The 20,364-nt window shown below is 41.9% G+C and overlaps 1 protein-coding gene across 3 annotated transcripts in view; it reads right to left on the bottom strand.

The window, feature by feature from the left end:
* LOC125768057 (protein muscleblind) overlaps positions 1–20,364 on the bottom strand; it is a 333,799-nt gene that overhangs the window by 299,060 nt on the left and 14,375 nt on the right. For all 3 annotated transcript variants that reach the window (XM_049435216.1, XM_049435217.1, XM_049435215.1), the window contains exon 2: positions 1,529–1,548. The gene's annotated coding sequence lies outside the window, so the exon portion shown is untranslated. The remainder of the gene's footprint in view (positions 1–1,528; positions 1,549–20,364) is intronic.

The raw sequence follows: 20,364 nt of genomic DNA, 5'->3' as shown, positions 1-20,364 counted from the left end.
CCCGGTAAGGGTTGTGAGCCACGGACGGGGTTTCTGTTCGGGTACCGCGTATTTCCCCTTCCGATTGCTTAGAGCACTCACTCTCGCACGGGAAGCAGCTCGCATTCTCGTATGATAAAATACAATAAAACACACAAATCATGAATGAGAGTGAGTGTTTCATGCAAAACAGCAACGTGAATAGATAAAGAAAATAATTTTAACAAATAACACCTTTTTCAGCTTAAAAAATTAACCCAGATTTTAAGATTGGCAAAGTAACGACTAACTAAAATAAATAACTGTCTTGTTTTACCTTTCAAAAATATGTTTCATTCCAATCCAACATATTTTCCGGCATTTCCTCTCCTTCAAAAAAAATCCCCATCTCTCGTGAGTGCCGCTCGTGTGTGAGTACCTCCCCACCCCTTCGGAAACGGTACACAATGGAACCACGTGCACGCAGTAGCAGCAAGAGCCGGAAAAGCGGCTCTGGGAAAAAATCCCCGTCTCTATTCGGGTCTACCTTTCGGATGTACATTTTCGTACCAGGCATTATTTCGTTTCATCGGATTTTCCCTCCTGGTCGTCGTTGTCCTCTCGGTAACGGTGGCGTCAGTTTTCTTCAGCTTCGGCAAACGTCGCGAAAATCACGCGACCCGCAACACACGGAATGGAAAGGCATTGTTCAATTCCATTCCTGACTTCATTATCCTGGCACCTGGTAGGAAGGCGAATTCGCGTTTGCTTTTGCCAGCCAACCAAGTCATCAGCCCAGTGAGCAAGCCGTTAGAGGAAATTGTCGCTTTTCGCCCTCGAGCTGGATGGATATGTGATGAAAAACAAAGAGGGAAAACTACACGAATCGGTGTCCGATGTTTCATTCGTCCATAGTTGTACAGTTGTTTTTTTTTCGTACGTACAGTGAGACTTTTTTTTACTTCACGGATTTAGAACTAGTTTTAACTTCCTAACCTCCTCATCCTCTTGTCGATGAAAGACATTTTTTCCATCCAAGTGAGAACTGATGTGTTTAATGAAAATAGCAACAGTTCCATGAAACTGGTAAAACTCACCCCGATAAAAAACTAGTAATGTTGTACCCCCAGCTGTCCAAAAGCTGATAGTAATGAGCCTCTTTTTCTACCCCTAAACGGTTTCGAGTTGAGTTAGAAAACCCTATTTTTTATCTCACTGTATACCCTGCCCACAAGATCGTTGAATACTTTCAACAAAGTATTTTTTTTTTTCACATCTTATCAAATGTAAAACAAGTCCTTGCCGCTGTTTGCTCTATTTTGGAGGGAAAATAGTTCAACCGGTCAGGTTAGTTCGGGTCGAGACGAGATTGAACCGGAAAGGACCTACCGGACATTGTCTGGGATGAGGGGAATTGAGCAGCGAATGGTGCAGCTGATGCTTCAAACAAATGCATAAGTAAAAGGTCAACCCAGAACAATACCGAAAAGCGATCTTACAAGAAGTGGGAACTTTGATGTGCTTAGAATTAAAGAAAAATAACAGTTTCATGAATTTTTTTAACACTTACCGTGATGATCGATGGAACGTCTGAAAAAGATAAAAAACGGAAAAAGTTATTAATTTTTTTGTTCTTAAAAAAAGTTTGTGTTATTAATTTAAAAAACAAAAATCTGTTTCCATTGCTTTTACAGTGAATTGGAGAAGTGTAAAACTTATAAAAACTAAAATAAATATAAAATAAATATTTAAAATTTAAAGCAAAAGAGATATGAGAAACTAAAGAAAAACAAGATATTTAAAGGAACTTTGTTGATGAAGTGTTTATATGTAACATCCAATACAAACTTTTGAAAACATGCTAAAACTTTTCCTACTTGTCATAAAATCCATTCTCAAATTGCTCAAACGTTTAACTTATTGTAACAATGCGACACCAACGCTCGAAAACTAACGAACAAATGACCACAATTATCATAACGAGTCGTTTCGCTTTAACCTCTCAACCTGTCCGGGGAACAATTGCTATCCGAATCTACCAGAAAGCAGACGGCACTGTACTATCGTTTTTGGCGGAAAATTTAGTTTCCACGGACAGCGCCGAATAAATATTATCACCCAACCCGGGTCCGTACACAGACGCAACAATTAGCGCCGATTACGATCGGTCCAACTAGAATGATAATGCTGCGTAAGGATGGCCGGGAAAGATGGAGGTCCTTCCGGTCCTATTTACAGGTATCATCACCCACCCTCTCACCCCTTGACGACCGCTTCATCACACAGCCCTTCGTCCACCATGATGATTCGCGTTTGTCGTTGGTTTGGCGCAATTTTCCACTTTATGGCATCAATTTCACGCCACCTGCCCGGGTAACGGCGTAGCAATTGGGTTGAATTTTCCTAACAGAGAGTGGAATGGAGGTGCGGCGCAACAAAATCGAGGCAAAGGAAAATGCTTCCTTTTGTCCGAAACAGAACCGAAGAAGCGCCAGTTGTGCGTACCTTCGTTGCTTCGGCCACGCGGTGTCCATTTTAATTTGCGCCAACAATCTTGTCCTTGAGAAATGGAACGACATGCCCAAATCCTAGCTATAACTATTCTAGCGCTGGAATTGCTCTTCCAAACCGTGGGCCGGGAATGTGTAGTGTTCCGAAAGGAAATACGACTAAGAAAATGCAAATCCCCTATGGTGTCTTATACTCGCGCAATGGACAAAACCGGTGTGAAAGTGATCCAAATAAAATCTTTGAAGTTGACGGCGATGTACGGGGGCATTCAGGGGTTTCCATTTTCAGCACTCCTGTAGTACTTTGCCATACTTCTCCATTATCGGCTAATTCCTTTATCAATTTTTTAATCCCAACCCATAAACCGTCCGACAAATCCGGACCATGTTTGTACTGTCTTCGTCTTTCACGGCTTCTCACCCAAAATGTGGACCTTCGGCAAAGTTAAGTGAAAGGAGGAGAAAAAGAAAACGGGAACGAAAAATCCATTGACATTGTGTTGGTGTATGTGTTTGTAATCAAAGATTCAAATCATTCCCGCAAATGCGCTGAGCGAGGCCAGAACCAGAATATCAACCCCCAACCCAGTTACCCAGCTGATGGTACAAGGTACACCACAAAAAGGACGAAAAACAGTAATAGGGAGCGGACATTTTCCACATTTTGTTCAAATTTTCCCACCGTAGCTAAACATCGTCATCTGTGTCCGTGGCGCGGTATCTTTATTTGGCAGACCGTTATCATCTATTTTCATCATTGTCATCATGTTTATATTATCGATGTCGATTTGTTGTTCTGTAATGGTGGAATGGAATTTTTGAAGCTGAAAAAAACAACATCTTGAAAATTTGGGAGAATTTTTAAATTTGAAAAGAAAAAAAAAGGATATTTATTTAATCTTACGAAAGAAAAACTCTTTGTAGGAAGAGGAAGAGAAATATAGAACTAGCTTGAAATGATTTTATCCGAAATATGTTATAAAGAAACAACATTTCAAAACAAAAACAAATAAAAGTACACAAACGAAATAATCAATCCATTTTAAATCCTTCAACCCATATCGCTAAACGTCTCCACTACCCTTTATGGTAGCAGCCTACAACCGAAGGTTACCCCTTGGCGAACCAAAATATTCACCAACACATTCGAAACTAACGGCAAGTGAGCATTGTCTCATCCATCCCTTTCCATCGGTGAGAAAATTCCTCTCACTCGTTTCACTATCTTAACAGTCTCTCATCTCACCTTCCAGTGAAGTCGGATCTTCTTCGGCTAGTAATGCTTCTTCACGGTCCCTTCGGCATTCACAACGAGGGAAAAGGACATTTTTCCTCGAACATCTTCGTGTTCGCACACTACACAAACACACACAGAAAAACACCGAACAAACGAAGCTTCTTGTATGCGTGCGGAAGTATTTGGCTACGCTCTATCTCGTTCGTTCCTCATCTTCTACACTCACAGGAAAAGGGCAAATCGGCATACTCGGGGCTTGGAAAAAAGTGATTTTTCCATTGCAAACAGAATGTGGAAAAATTTGGCATCTTTTTCGGATGGTGAAATGGCGGGAGTTTGGTCGAGAGATGTAAAGGAATGAACGGAAGACGATGCCGCTGCGTAATCATTACCGGTGTGTGTGTCCGTTGGTGTTTTTTCCCCCCACAGAACCTTATCTTTGGATCTTGTTCACTTTGAGTCCCCGGAAAATTGCCCAAAAGAACGTTGCACCGTTCTCCAAGCAAAAAGGTGGAAATGGGATTCTTTTCCCCTTTTTGTACAGGGAAAACCATCACCTTCCGCTGTTCCTTCCGGCGTGTTCTACCCTTGACGACTTTTGGCTTAGGAAATCGATGTCTCACTATTTATCGATATGTCTTCTGACCAAAAAAAAAAAAAGAAAAACGTGTCTACGGGTGAAATGGATAGTATTCAAAGCGTTTTAGGAGCACATTATGAATTTCGAAGGAATATGCATCGAATGCATTTTCCAGCGCAACTTCATTAGTAAATTTAATCATTGAATATACAAAGTTAAATGATTATAAAAAAAGCTTTTTTATTAGTATGAACAGAAAATCGAGAAGACAAAATTCGAACAAAAAAACCCCAAAAAAATAATAAATTAAATGATAATCGAATTAGTACGGGACAAATTTAAATAAAAGACAGAAAAAAGAACATCAAATAGATAACAAAACAATAAACTAAAAAATCTTCTTCATCATTCGTAATAAATACACGTTAATATTATAACATCGCATTGGATAATGTCCCCAGAATGAGACATAAATATTCAAACGATAATTTCCCATTTCGAACCCGAAACCAATACACCACCGGGTACTGACATTTCAGGCAACGCCTCGCACCATATGCGACCATCGCACGAAAGGGAAAACAATAGACAACAACCCCGAGACCTATTTCATTGGCCTTCGTCTTTTTTTTTGCATCCTGCGATACGTGCCTCAATTTTCCAACCCAAAAGCCACGAAAGCAGCGGTGGAAAACTTAAGCCTCAGCTCATAATGTACTAGCGGTAGCCCGTTAAGCTCCTCATTTTCTCCTCGCATAGTCGCGTATGGTGAACAAAGGAAAGGGAAGCAGAAAAAAACACTCGATGAGGCATGCGATGTAAGAATCAAACAGAAAAAAAACACATAGCCAATACGGAAAAATGCACACCGTGAGACAAAAAATATCTTTAGCTTGGAAAAACACATTATACCGAAAGACCCAAGTGATGAGGTTGATGATTCGATTAATATTCCGATCGTGTATTATGACATTCTTTGTAGAGTTTTTTTTTCTTGCTCCTCTTGTAGCATTGTCTCACTTTATCAGATCTCCACAGCACAGCGCACAGAATGCGCAGCTTGTCAAGGGCAAACGCGTATTCGTTTTTATATATTAAACTCATCTGCTTGTCAATGCAGAATGTAGCTTTTGTGTTGTTTGTCCATGTGTCTCCGGTACTATCACTTACGGCAGCACGAGCGCCAGCAATAGAATGTCCCTTCCGAAAAGCACGCTGGGTGAAAAACGAATGGTGTTGGTAACAGTTTCCGTGTGCCACACCAAAAGGAGGGTTTAAAATGACAAATTGATTTAGTATAAATAATTTCACGCCGGTAGTCCCGATTTTCTAGCCGAGGAAGAAGCAGCTGTCTTGCCCGGGGGAGAGTTGAGGAACGTCACTTCACAAAAGATGAACAAAACGGTAGCTTTACCAAAAACGATCCAAATCGAGGTCGAAAGGACACCCCCGTCCGGCTTGCTCCTCTGCAGGGGATGCATTAAAAAGCGAACCGTCACGATTTGCTGTCCCAGGACACGTAAGACAATGGAGTTTTCCCGGGGAAACCCTTTCGGCAAAAAGGGTAGGTTATGCAAGCCGCTCACTGTGCGCTTCGAGACGATTTAGATGAAAGTGAAAATCCAATTGTATCCAAACTAGCTTCCACCTTGCATGAGTGTAAAAAGAGAAAGAGAGAGCAAGAGAGCGAGGGAAACAGTCGGAAAGGAAAAACAACACACCCTTCAATTTTCACCTGAAGGAAATCCAGAAAACACAGACGCTACTGTAAAAGGGCGCAAGCACCCGTATCACCCTTGTTTCAACGCACAAAAAAGGGTTTACCGGTTGTAAAAATCTGTCCGGAAAATCCTCTATCTTTCCTTTCGGTGCCAAAAGGTGTACGACCTGTTTGCCACCCGGACCACTCACGCTTTCCACGGCGTTGTCAGTGGCGTGGGTGTGAAGGTACAAATTATAGGATTAATTTCCGCACCTTCCGCATTTGTTAATATTGACAGTTTTATTGCCGGCACTGATTAATTTCATCCACTTTTGCCTCTGGGTTTTGGGGGGCGGGAGAAGAATATTGGAGTTTCGGAGGAACTGGTCAGGGACGTGGTAAAAAGGCAAACGAAGGAAAAGGTACCCGATTAAAAGATGATTTTGTGGCCCGTAAGGATGGAAATGATTTAGAAAGGAGAACCAAAAACACCAAGAGGTATAAAACTGTAATTCTAGGAACAGACCGAAGGTATGTTTAAATTTGAATGTTCACCTCAAAATTACATACTTCATAGCAAGGAACAGAACGGATTCTTGGTACGTTTCTTGGTTAATCGTTACTTAAGAGTCTAAGAACGTCATTATCTCCAAAGATCTTATTTCTGAACAGAGGCTAATAAAACTGTTGCAGAATCTTGAATATAGATAGTAGTACATATAGCGATATAATAAACAGATGTCTAACATAGCATGTCTAACATTTTCATTCTTGAAAAAATTCGCTACGGAGATATTGTTATCCGATTGGAGTTCAAGTAATACGATGATAAGAAAAAATCCAACTTTGAATTTTATTTATTAATTACTGCTTTCATCAAGTTACTGGACGACTCCTTCTGGAATGCTAAAGATGCCCAAGAGTTCCTTCATCAGCTTAAAAATACTTTTTATTTGTTCCAACCGCAAATTAAACAACAAAAAATTTGATTTCCTCTTAACCATAACAGTTTTTCTTAAACCAATTTAAAGATTCAGTGATCCATCCGGATTCACTCACTTTTCCGGACTGTATTCCTCCTTTTAACCCACAAAAGATGGCCGATCGTCCATACAGAGAGACACACAGATACACAATCGACGACAAGCAGTACGCTGCAAGTGACAGGCAAAGCTTTCCACGAACGGAATGCCATTTTCGCACAATTTGCTTGGCTTTTCCTTCCGCCCAGTGAAATGGGAACCCCTTCCTTGTCCAGCTTTTCATTTGACGGACAGGATGGTTTTCCTCAAGAATGTTCCACTTGCCAGATTTTATTTTCTCTTACGTGCCACTGCTCTTTTTACTATGTATTACTTGTTCGTTTTCCAGCTTTCCTCGGCTAAAGCCATTTTAAGTTTAGCTTCCCTTAAACTGCTCACAATCCGTTCACCTAACAGTTGGATATTTTTTCTTGCGTTTTTCGCGATACTGATAACAAGCGCCGTTGGAGAAAAGTCAGATAAAAATCGATTACGAATAAGCTCCGGAAGGCCGAATGCAGCCAGCATTCCCGGATACAGTACAAGGTAAAAGCGCAAAACCCAAATCGTAGAAGATGAGAAAATGAGAAGAAAAACACCAAATAAGAGAAAAGAAAATAAGGCAAAAAATGCTTCCACAGCATACCATCAATGGGGAAAACCCGTAGATGGAAAGGCGAGGAGTTGGTGAGGAGACGCGGAGGGTGTCAGGAAGGAAGCTGGATGCGCTTACCGATTCCTGGTGCGGGCGCGATGGAAATAAATAAATTGAAATCTATTATTTCTGTACTCAGCGAAAATCGTTTGCCTTTTACTGGCAACGATGGTACTTACTCCATTTATTTTATTTTATTTTTTTTTTGTATTCAACCTCACTTTCCGTCTTGGTCACCGTGTTCCAACACGATAGAAAGCTGCTGTAGCGCTAAGAGCTAAATCGACTCGATCGTACTCCGAACAAGACGTAAACCTTTGGTATCCTTTGGTGTTTTTTTAGGGTAAAAATAAAGAACAGCAACTGCAAGCAGAGGAGGCAAGAAACATCCCCTGCCAGTGCTGACTGACGAACCTGCTTTGGTGGTACGACCAATCGGTCTTGATCTCTTTTCGCAACTCTTTTTCCGCTTATCCCGATGGAATTCTTCCTGCCTAATAATGTGGTAGCGGCGGTGTTTTCCGTCCTTCCATCCTTTAGCCCGACCGTTTAATCGACCATAAAAGTAGTATAAGAGCAAAAGGTGTAAGACCGCTTTAATGCACACTTTTGCAACGGTTGCAAGAATAACTATTTTTCTCTACTATTTTTTCTAATTTGTCGTTAGGTCGTTACATTTATTCTTATAATCCTCATCTTTTGTTTCTTACATTCCTTGCAAACGATAGAACAGCTATATTTCACTAGTTATTTAATAAATTAGCAAAACAAATTTGATTTAGAAACATTTCTTACTTTACACGTTACATAAAACTTCCTTAGAAAGTTCCTTAAAAATTATAAAATTAAAACTTAATTAACTAATTAATTTCATACTTTTTCCTACAAGCAAAAAAATGTTGATTTACCAAAAAAAATAGTTTTGTACATTTGGAATCGGAAGTCAGTAGAAAAGTCCTCAAAAAACGGAGCTTTCCCCCTTTTTTTTGTTGCTCTACTTATTGTCTTCATAACCTGCAAAACTACTCAAAAACAAAACAAACAATACTGAACCTTCTTTTTTTGTTCAAACCAAAAATAAAAGAAACCATTTTTTTCTTCCACAAGCACAAAACGATCAAACCGAAACGAAATCGAATCGAAACCGGGATAAAAATGTCAGGCAAAAGGTTCATACCCACTCCCCCGTCCCCGATAGTGGCTTGATTCCCAATTTGATTGCGATAATTTAAAATTGCAAAATAAATTTAATCCCATCGGAATACATTTATCGACGATGATTGGTTCGACCACACACTCACTGCTACTGCTACTGTTACTCGTGCGGCTTCCCATCAATGAACCCGGGGGGCAAGAAGGCAAGATTTTATACTGTTGGGAGGAATTGAGGGAGAAAAAAATCCCAGACCAAACAGCGGTTGGGGTTTATTTTCTGTCATAGCGAATCGATTGCGATTGGAGTCAATTTGGAGTAAAAATTATCCCTCTCGTTCTTCAGTCCGCTGAGCCATACTACTAGTACACACCATACGATGGCCTTTCTACGTATGATTCCCGTACTTTGCCTTTGACTCTTCAGAGAGCATTTGGGGAATTTAATTCATTCCTGCTGCTTGAATGTAGCACCTGAGTGCCCCGCAACCTGTCAATCTTACCCACCCAATCTTGGACCGTTCCAACATAAATCCTTTTTAAAACGAATCCTTAAGAGACAGACAAAACAACCAAGGTAGCCCGAGTCCGTGCTTCTATGCAGCAGATGCTGGAACGTGTTGAGGTTAGGGCTCCGAACGCCCGTGCGCCATAGCTGATCGTGATTTCAATTCCAGATGAATTCCCCAAGCGGGATACTACGAGTACGGTTCGATTCCGTACTGCAGGTGTTAATTAAGAAGTGACGTTCCTATTTATACTACGCGTCACAGATCGCAGGCAGCCGATCGGTGTACAGCCGGAACGGGATGGGACATTACCGACACCTTTTAGGTAATCACAACCTTCTAACCCTTGAAGGTTCTTCCCTTGCCGTGCCTTCAAATTCCGCGCAAGCCAAAGCACGGCGTCGCATCGTTATCTAACTTCAATCATCAAACAAACACCTTCAAAATTTCCAGTACCAGCACACGGAACGTGCCCGCGAGAAACGATGGATTTATGCATGTTGCGATTTGCGATCTGCTACTTGCTATTTGCACAAAATCTATACCTCCCGCGAGACGACGATCTCGACAAAAGCGGGGTGGGCAGCCAGATGGGTGGATGGGTGGTTTAAATAGCAAAAAGGGAAAACGAAAAGTAAACATTATACAAGCTCGTGTGCTGGCACGGTGTATCGTACCATGAAAGTGCATAACTCAATCGCGTTCGATTCATCCGGCCCTCGGAATCGAAACACGATAAGGTAAAGCAATCCATTTTCGTTGCAGGATAAGTTCCTGTATTTTCCACTCCCCCAATATTTTCGCTCACCTGATCGTAGACTATTAACAGCCGTTTGCTGTACGTTTCATTGTTGCCGCGATGGTGTGCGATAGAAAGAAAAGCGAAAAACAACCACTTGACACACATAATCTCATGTCGACAGGGTTCGGATAAACATCGCAAACGGTGCACTAACAGGGGGGCTGTTTACCATTTACAGTGACTTTTTTTTATCTGACTATTTTCCTTCATCTGACGAAGCGTTCTGCTACATGCAAAGTGCCACTTATCGGTGTGATTGTAAGGGTTTGCATTTGGGAAGTGTTTCGTACAATTGTTTTTTTCCAGTGCACAATAAAAAATGAAGTAAAGTTTACCAACAGGGATTTAATAAAAAAAAATAAAAATTAAAAAAACATATTCAAATGCAATTTGCTATAGTTTTAAGGATTTAAATTAATAATTAAAATACTCAAGAAGAGTAGTGTGGATTTAACTCATTTAGCTTTGGTGGGCTGGTCACGTCATGGAAATATAACCAAACGGTCCAGTCCACAATAGATTCTATAAAGTGTTCTTAGAATGGTATAAGATCTTTATTGAAAATCTCTCTCTTTACTGGGGGAAATTAGACCAAAATATAAAGCAATTAATGTTTATGTCTTTGCAATGAGAGATTGATACTAAATTAAGCAACTCCTTCAACATCATTGAACTCTTTCAGTTTTAAAAAACGGATCGTTTTACATCTCCCATCTTCATGCTTTCTTTCACTTTCGGATGGAACACGATTAATAGAGCAAATCGATGTCCCGAAAGTCAACTGCAGGGTAACAAAACGAAACAGCGCACAATTTGTTTTGCGGAACTGCCGCACAGAACTAAAAGTCACACGACCGTACCAACAGCGGAATGGCAACATCTTCACCGCGACCGGAAGCGACGAGTAATTTGATTTTAGCTCCAAAGAACACGTCCACGCACAACGGGCACGTAACAACCAGACACAGTGTTGCCAGTTTGTGTCGCCACACGAAACGAAACCCAACCGGACGATAAATCGCACGTCAAACGCAAATCGTCATCTCGCGCGTCCAGTAGGCGGCCCAGACCAATGTGTGTGTGTGTGTGTGTGTTTGCATTTAGTAGTCGCACAAAAACCAGAGTTGATCCGAATCACACCGTTGTCCGCCGGTACTCTCGGCCATCCATGCACGGTACGAGGTGAATTGAGTTATCACACACAACTTCAATGTCCACCAGTTTTTGGCTCCATTCCAAGTAGGTTCCTTCCAACCCGGGCCGCCCTTGCTGGCCTCACAGGATGGAGACAGGTTTCGTGTTGCAAATCAGGCAGGTCGCAAGGCGATGTAAAGATGTCTACTATACGCACTCGCAACCGGTCAGCCATCATTATGCATCCGGTTGCCTCCCTTCACTCACTCGAATCGATCAGCAGAAGCAAGCATCATCTATCGTTCGGCGTGTATGTGTTTTTCTTTTCCATCTATCGCAACATTTCACACTGCGACACATCGCCCCAGCAATTGCACCACGCCACATTATGCACCATTGCACCGGTTGTCCGGTTGTCGGTTCATGGTTGTGTGGTGGACCCCTTCTCCTTTCCTCCCTTCGTTTTTGGTGGGGACTCTTGAATTTGATTACATGATATCGATCACTGATTTACGGCTTGCACTACTGCCCATTCACCAGCGCAACTAGGCCCGCCGGTGGTTTGTACAACGGCTTATTTGCACTTCCACGCGGCATGTAAAATTGAACCGTTTCTGCGTTTGCGATGGAAGAAGAGTGAAAGTGTGTGACTGGAATTAATGGTGGATGACGATGTGGGGTTTTGCTGTCTTACGATAGGCGTCTTTTAATGAAATATTATGCAGTTTTGATGTATGCTCCATTTTCCTACTAAATGGTATCTTGTTTACGCTTAATGGAATTTTATTGTTATCAATTTGTTTTAAAATCTGATTGAATGAAAATAAAATTTAAAAAATCTGTAATAAACAGCATCTGTAATACAGCAGACCGAACCAGTATCGAGATTTCATATACCAAGGTGATTACAATTTATGATTTCCTGTGTGAGAACTTACATATGCGTCTGAGACACGGACTTCGTCTAAAGGCGAAATAAAACTAAACCTTAAGCTTATTTGAAAAAAGTTTTATGAATCTTCAGTGAGGAGTTATTCAAACCAAGAGTCGAATCCACAAAGATTCATGAACCTTCAAAGATTAATAGATCCTCAAATATTCATGAATCCTCAAAGATATCTTCCCATTCGTAAATATGTGAATCTGCAAGAGATTCACCCAACAATATAGAGTTCTTTTGCAACAACCAGAAACTACAAAGTAGTTGAAATTGGAATTCTTTCATACGCTTTCAAGTACATTAATCATATCTTGAAAAGCTAAAAAAAACTTTACACCAGTAATGCAGTTGTAACAAAGAGATTTAACTTCACATTAGGTGTAAATTTATGGCCTACGAAGATCCCGAATCGAAACAGCTTCGATGCCTCTCAGGTAGGAAGAATTGCTTTAAAATTCCTACAAGAAGTGTTTATGTGGGATGTCTTAATATCTCGACACTTACTCTGCCGTCTAGAATCGATTCTAGAGGAACTCTCTGTTGACCTTCGTACTCCAGTTTCAGTTCGTTGATCTGCACCAGTGTCAACATTCGCGACATTGGACCTACATCCAGACCACGCACATTTCGTATACACAACAAACTTGTTTCTGAAATCGAAAAAAACCACACGAAACCTGCTTCTAGCTCCGGTTCCCAAAAGAACTGCAACTGCACCAGATGCACTCCGACTAGATATGTAGGCGTACTAATTGAAACGAGATGACACAGGTCTCTGGACATGTAAAGCTCGCTTCTGGTTGGAAAGACCCACTCGAATGTTCGAACCATGTCCGGGAAATGTGACAGAAATTCGATTTCAACACTCAATCCTGGAGTTTGGTTTAACTTTTTTTTCCTTCTGTTACCCATTTTGCCCCATCACGATGCATTTTCATTGCGATAACCCGCTCTTTCTCTGCTACAACCACGTCACCAACTACCCAATCATCATCATGATCCGGATCTGCAGAAGATAATCGGTAAGCTGCTCAATGTGAAATTATTATCCATTTATCTTCATTTGACGAGTCAACATTTCATTTCAATCCGACAAAGCTTTCCAGCCGCCCCACGCTCAATCCCTGTTTTTTCCTACCCTTTTCCACTCAATCCATTTCCAGCAGCCACCGTTCAATTCACCTTTCGACATGTCCAAACGCTGATGACGATGATGCTGATGATGATGATAATACCCCACATGGTTCTCGCTCATTCGTTCCCGTGCCATCCCCAGGATCCGGTTAACAGTGAGTTGGAAAATTGTCGATTCAATTTGATGGTGTTTTAACGGGAAAATGCACTCTACGATTTGGCTATTTGGGGTACCTGCTGGGAGGGGAAGTGGGAGGAAAAGAAAACAAACCTTTTTGCTTCAGAATGCAATGAATAGTGATAGTACACACTGGTGAAGGAGAACGCGAGAGGATGAGAAGGTTCTCTGTTTTTTCCCTGACCTCGCGAAACTACGTCACTTTAACTGCGTTCTGGAGTGACACAATTCTCTATCCGACCATCTCTCGTGTCGGTTCTTTTTTTTGGGGGCTATACTCAAACACCAGATGGAAAGCGAAGAGAAAGTCAGCTTGCGATTTGATCTACTCCAGTTTATGCATGCAAAAAAGGAGATAAAAAAGGAAGCACAAATTGGAATGAGGTGAAATTTCATGCGACCGAGTCGCTATTTTCTTATATTGAAATTTATTTTTTTTAATTCGTATCATACAGCAATGATATTTTATACTTTTTAAAGTTCCAAAACATGTAAACATTACAATTATATTCTTGGCGTAAATTCATTAAAAATTCGCTATAATTTACTCCATTCAATTTTTCTAATTCTATTGGGCGAATGACATTGTGCCAATGTTGTATTTCAATAAGTTCCCATAAACCAAAAGCCCCAAAAACACAAACACAAATTCAACTTAATATGAAAACTAACGCCAACAATGTGCTATTCAAACCTCCCATAGGGTAGCTAGATTGGAAAATTAGCATTTCATTGTAGTGGAAGCTTAATTTATCATTCGTTTGCGCCCCTCAAGAGAGAAGAAATCAAGCACACGTACACACGCACATACGTTGGCAAGCGGGTACGTCCGGTACAAGATGGCCGTCAATTAAGCCGAAACCGATTGGCAAACCCCAACCGGGAGTTGATTAATCGAAAGTCGGTTATTGATGAAATCTAGTCACGTCGCCATTCTACGACCACTAACAAGGCGCAGAGAAATGTACAAACCTGCCGGAAGTCAGCATCTCAGTTCAGTTCCTTTTACCTTTTTCCGCCCCCAAAGCGTGGGTATGTTTTGTTTTTGATCAATCAAATGAGCGTAAGGGAAAAGTTTCCCTTGCACACTGCCGGAATGAAGCAGACACTGTCTCATTAGGTTGCTGGAGAGTTTGAACGATGCTGAGGGAGGAGGAAAACTAGGAAGAATTAGAAGAAGATTCTAGGTACTCCACAAAAAAAAACAAATTCTTCTAATCCTTAATAATACTCACGCACTAGTCTGCGAAGTCAGACACAGCCGAGAAATACCGGATCAGTAAATAAACCACGAAAACATCAACACGCTGGTTTGGCAAACTTCAAGAAGAACCTATCCACATCTTGACCTTACCTCACCGTACAATGACAGCAGAAACAAAAGACTTGAAACACAGTACACGAAAAGATCAAGAATTCATCTTCAACTCTATCCCTTTCGTAAAACCCCAAAAATTGACAGTTTGACGACCAGCTGCAGACAGCAACGGATCTGCAGCATGCTGCAAATTCGTGCTACCACTAAGCGGATACTACTCTTAGTATTCATAAAGCATGCTGGGCACACGGGCAAAAAAGGTGGGTGGAAAGGGGCTTGAGCGTAAAATTTTGTGTGGTTAGATATGGCATGGTTTTCATCTTCGTTGATTTATATTTCCTCATAATCATCACCCGTTTCAGACCGAACTCGGGAGGATGCACCACCACATACCCGGAAGTTCCCACCGTACTCTCGAAGACGACGTCAGCAAAAAGACGTCCGAAGCGATCCACCCCAAAGACATGGGAGACTTGCATGAGTTGCATACCGAACGAGACCGGACCCGGGGAGTGCTCTTAAGAACGCTGGAACGTGTTGCCTTGAATGATGCATTTCGACGAATGTTTCAACAAGCTCGTTGCCGGCGTGTCGGAGGTTCGTCTCGTGCGTTCGACCAAAACCAGCCAGACATTCCTTCTGCTCGCCAACCTTCTGGCACGAGAGAATAAATTGGAATTAGAGCCGAAGAATGTGTGTTTGGGTGCAAAAGTTCATTTCGCTTTGTTCGACACTGCACTGTGCCCGTTTGCGAAAAACGGATGCGACTTCCGTGGAAGAAAGGCGACGACAGGAGCACGCTGATACGTCTTGAAAGTAGCATTAGCGCACCGGTACACCGATGCTCACATTCCCTTCCATTTGCTGGTCTATCTACCTAGACCGGACTGGTGCTGCCGGTGTGTGTCTCCCGGTAGGAATCGGTTTCATAAAATTTCATAATTGGAAAACATGACCGAAATGTGGAATGAATTGGCTGCGTGGCGTCATCCCGTGTGTTCTTGGCACAGCAGCCGATCGGTCGCTCACGGTTTGTTGAGAAAAGGATTTTCTGTTTGCTTTTCTTTGCTTCAAAACCGCGAGGGACATTGTGACTCGCATCGCTCGTTCGAATTGCACTGCTTGATAATGATTAAATCAAAACTAACGATTTATAGTAATTTTTCTGTTCAGTTGGGTTGGGGCTAAATTATGTCTCCAGACTAATGGGAGTTGCTAGCACGAATGAAAAATGACAAAATGGTGACACTTCACGGAAAGTCATGCTTAAAATCATGACTTATATGAACCATTTCTAAGCAGCATCTTAAAGATTGCAATATTAAAGGCGGAAGTCGCCGAAATTTATGCAATTCGCATCAAAAAACTGTCTTTCTTTTGAAAGCTTGAAATTCTTTAATATTAAACGAGAAAAATATATCCTTTTTCTAAAAATTAATAGTTACTGAACAAAGAAAATGATCTAACAATGATCTTTGAAGGAAATAAATGGATGAATAAAACAAAACAATCAAAGTTCCCTCCAGCAGCGCTATTTAGCACTGATGGTAGTTATGATACATGCCCGCACAAAAGAAACATACGAGGTTAATTACACTTGAACCGCTGTTCTGCTGAGGCCAGAAAATTAAAACCGAACCAAAGGCGGGAAATAAAAATACACTCCGATTGCTTTAATTTCATTAATGCTGGAAGGGCACGCAAGAGGAAGGGCGCTAATATAAAAGCCTTTAACCTTCCGTTACAGCAGCGCGCTCTGATGTATTGGATGGGGGTAAACTGGACCTTTTGCCTTCCGCGTGGATGTGGGATGTCCTTTTTCCCGAATTTTCGGAAGAATCACTTGTAAGCAGAAGACAAGTGCCTTGGCATTACGTAAAGAGCGAACGATTGAGAATCTTTCGTTCGCTAAGATTCGCTTCCTTTTTTCCACCCCCCAGGAGCATCGTGTCGGGATGTTTTCTTTTTTGTTGTAAGGCCCCTGTTGTAACGAGTAAGTTCCTTAAGTTCTAAAACACCAATCCCACGTAGCAGACGACGGTGGAGCCATTTAGGTGATCCTGTGGTACTGACTGCAATATGTTGCCTGACGGCATGCGCATCCCTCTATCATGCTACAGCCGCATCCTTCTTAACGGCCACATTTGGGCCTTCGTACCTACACCAACTCCACCCCATCTCTGGGGACCAAGAGGTTAAAGATTCCCGAACCATCCTACCCCACCAATAACAAATATATTTTTCCCTTGAAATTTCCAACCTTACGATACTGGTGCTGCCGATGCGATGAACATTGGCCCACTACGCGCGATTAAGGCACCGAGATCGAGGATCGGAAAATTCTACCAACAGAGGGTAGGATTCGGGAAAGCAAAGAAAAACCGAAACAGCGACCAATTCAAAGCCTTTTCCTCCCGCAACTAAAGGGGGCCTCTCGTTCTGGCGTACCTTCAGAATTGTTTCTCGTGCGAGCGGAGTTTTGCAGCATGGGAAAACTGCCAAAGAGGGCGCGGGGGATGAAATAAAATGAAATAAAATAAGAAAAATCAAGTGCTGAAGGAATTGAAGAGATGGGGAATTGGTAGAGCAAGGACAGCAAGAGATGGAGAATAATAATAAAAAAGCACTCACAAGAAGGCAAACCGAATCTCGCAAACTATCCTCACCAGTCGAAAAATGGATAAAGTGAAGCCATGCCGGCTGCTCGTGCCGTTCGAGTGTTTCCTTCTTATTTTCCGCGTCCGGTTTCGAAACATCCAAAAAAATGGAGCAAAGGAACCAGTAAGAAATTGTAATATCACTTCATGTACAATTCATTGGATTCTTCATTCCATTTCGGTAAAATACTGAACAAAACGAAAACGTTCTGTTAGACGTTCCAAAATACCCCGAGAAAGCTAGCCGGTGTGTGCATGTGTCTATCTCATCCACCTTTGTGTGCCCTCAGATAACTGGTGTGTGTGTGTTTGTCTTTTTTCACCAGTTTCATTTCTTATTTGGACAACTTCTTTGCATGTTTCACTAGCGAGCTTTTGCGATTTCGATCGGAAGCGGTATGGAAAGAAGCTCAACAACAACAACAGCAACGTAAGATCTTCTCCATCGCTGCGATGTGAGTCACCTTCAACCTTTCCCCCCCAACAGTGTAAGCTTCCACTCCCCGTTTGAAAAGCCTTATTTTCCATCCTTTTGCAAACAAAGCTCTGGGAAAAAAAGGATGCGAGAGCTTTCGAAATGATTTCTTTCCGGGTGAGAGTAGCGAACCGTACGCGCACGAGTACGGAAAGGATGGTTGGTTTTCCTCAATCAACCGTACACAGTTATCAGTGTTTTTGGTATGTGAAGCGGAGCGGAGTACCGTAACAAGGAGGTTAACCGTACCGTATGGGGTGAGGCAACCCCAGGAAAAACTTGGGGCCGGAAACTGAGTGGAGTTTTCGATATCTGACTTAGATATGCAGATGAATCCATGGGGGAGTTGTATTTTCTTTCATCCTCCATCCCCATGGCACTCACAGTACCGTGTGTTCCTTCATGCACCATGGTACCGGTTCCTCCCGGGTTAGCCACGCTCATTCACATATAGTTTACAGCGCACCAGGCACACTCCGGGCAGGAGTATTTATGTTATTTGTTTCGGGGAGCATTTTCAAAACCATTGTTTAACCCCTTTTTGGCCGTGTCGGAACAATGCATGTAGCTCTCTGTAGCTGTGGGGATCACCAACCAACCAGCGGGAGCAATAAACAATAAAAAGTAGCACAAACAGAATGAACAAGCGGACGATGTCATAGAAGAGAGGGAAAAAAATTCTCACCCCAAAAGAGGTACCATTAAAGTCGCAGAAGCAGAGCGACTCTTCATCCAAAACGGATGAGGTGAGGTAAACATTCCGGAATGGCAAAGGTTTCCCTGCCGAAGGGGAGGGAAAGCCTTCGGACGGTTTATCTTTAGCAAGAAATCACTCCAAACAACGGGAAAAACGATCTCGCCGGTGGTCCTATCACAAAGGCGAACGCAAGACGCGACCAGAGCTGCTCTCAATGGCTTTCCTTCGCGTATGGGTGGGTTCAGCATGGGTTGGAGTCTTTTGTTTCTACCAACTACCCCGAGTAGCCATTTCTTTAGTGTCTTGCTTTGCTTCTTCTGCAAAAAATAGCACGTTGCCACGTTATGTCTGAGGAGTGGCAGCAGAAAAGTCACCCTCTTCTTTCTGGGCGAATACGATGACATTTGCCCAAGACTCTACTCTTGGTGAACTGTTGGGATTAAGCAGAGCCGAAATCGAATCGAAGCATTTTAATATTGCACGAACCGGATGCAAGAATTCGATGTCCCTGCCAGAAGTAGTTTGGCACGTTATTGGTACTTCGAGATACTGATGTATTCCACCCGGCTGGCAATGGTCAATGTCACTAAGCAATTTCGTCCGAGTTTAAGGGGGAAAAAAGACGATCTGCTTCATGAGAGTGCAACGGTGCACATAGGGCAAAGTAACTTGCCCGTCCGATTCGTTTCATGAGTCTATTGCAGTGTTTGACAAACCGTACTGATGGTTAACGGGTTTTTTCTGCTTCAAAGTAATTCATATGGATAGGAATAATGATTCAATCGATTCGATTACATTTTGTACTCTGGCTGGAATATATTTCGATGATATCATAATCACAAAGGATATGTAAAATTGAAACACTGGGATTCTTTTCTATTCTAAACTGTAGACTTAAATACAACTAAAAGTATGCAATACGCGGTACAAAATGAGCATGACAGTTTTACTTGTGAATGAAATAGATTAAAACCATTCTAACCATTAGAATTACAGAACTTTCGCCCTGGAGCCAAATCATTCTGACCTAATACCTCCAAGCCAAACGTCTTTGTGCCATTTTCTCCCCTTCTTCCATTCCAGCTGCAAGTCGAAATCGATCAAACAGTGAGAGAATTATTACACCAGCTAGCATGTCACACGCGCCAACGTTTCCTGCTGCCCGTGTGGAAAGTTTGTTTACATCGGCTGTAAACCTTTTGTTTCGGTTTTTTCGTTTTGCTGCTACTCAGTTTTATTCGCAAACAACCTAAAGGCACCGAAAAATATCACAAGACACTGCTGTTTGAGGATTTATTGGCGAAATAAAATATGCCTCAAGTGAACAAATAAAGTGAGACGAAAAAAAAATGTCGGTACACAAATATCGCAGCTTTGGCTTGGTTTATTGCGATTTTTTTTGTTGTGTTTCAGCTTCTTGATCTTGATCTAATGTAATCAAGAAAAGTTTCCTAATTTTCTACCATTATCCTATTAACACATTAACGATGCACTGATATCAGCATCGAAGAGAAAAAGCAAAAAAACTAAACAAGAACATCAGCAAGTCCTCTTCTCTCTCGAACCTCGAACATTCGCTTCTGACATGGGACGGGACGAAAAAAGGGACTTTGGGTTTTAGTGAATGGGTAAACACCATTCCAAGCATCCAAGGTAATGCACGAAACCTAAAACCCGTACCTCGACGGTGAACATTACACCATA

This window comes from Anopheles funestus, chromosome 3RL (genome assembly GCF_943734845.2).
Source record: "Anopheles funestus chromosome 3RL, idAnoFuneDA-416_04, whole genome shotgun sequence".
Lineage (NCBI taxonomy): Eukaryota > Metazoa > Arthropoda > Insecta > Diptera > Culicidae > Anopheles > Anopheles funestus.
This window is presented reverse-complemented; position numbering and strand designations above follow the sequence as displayed.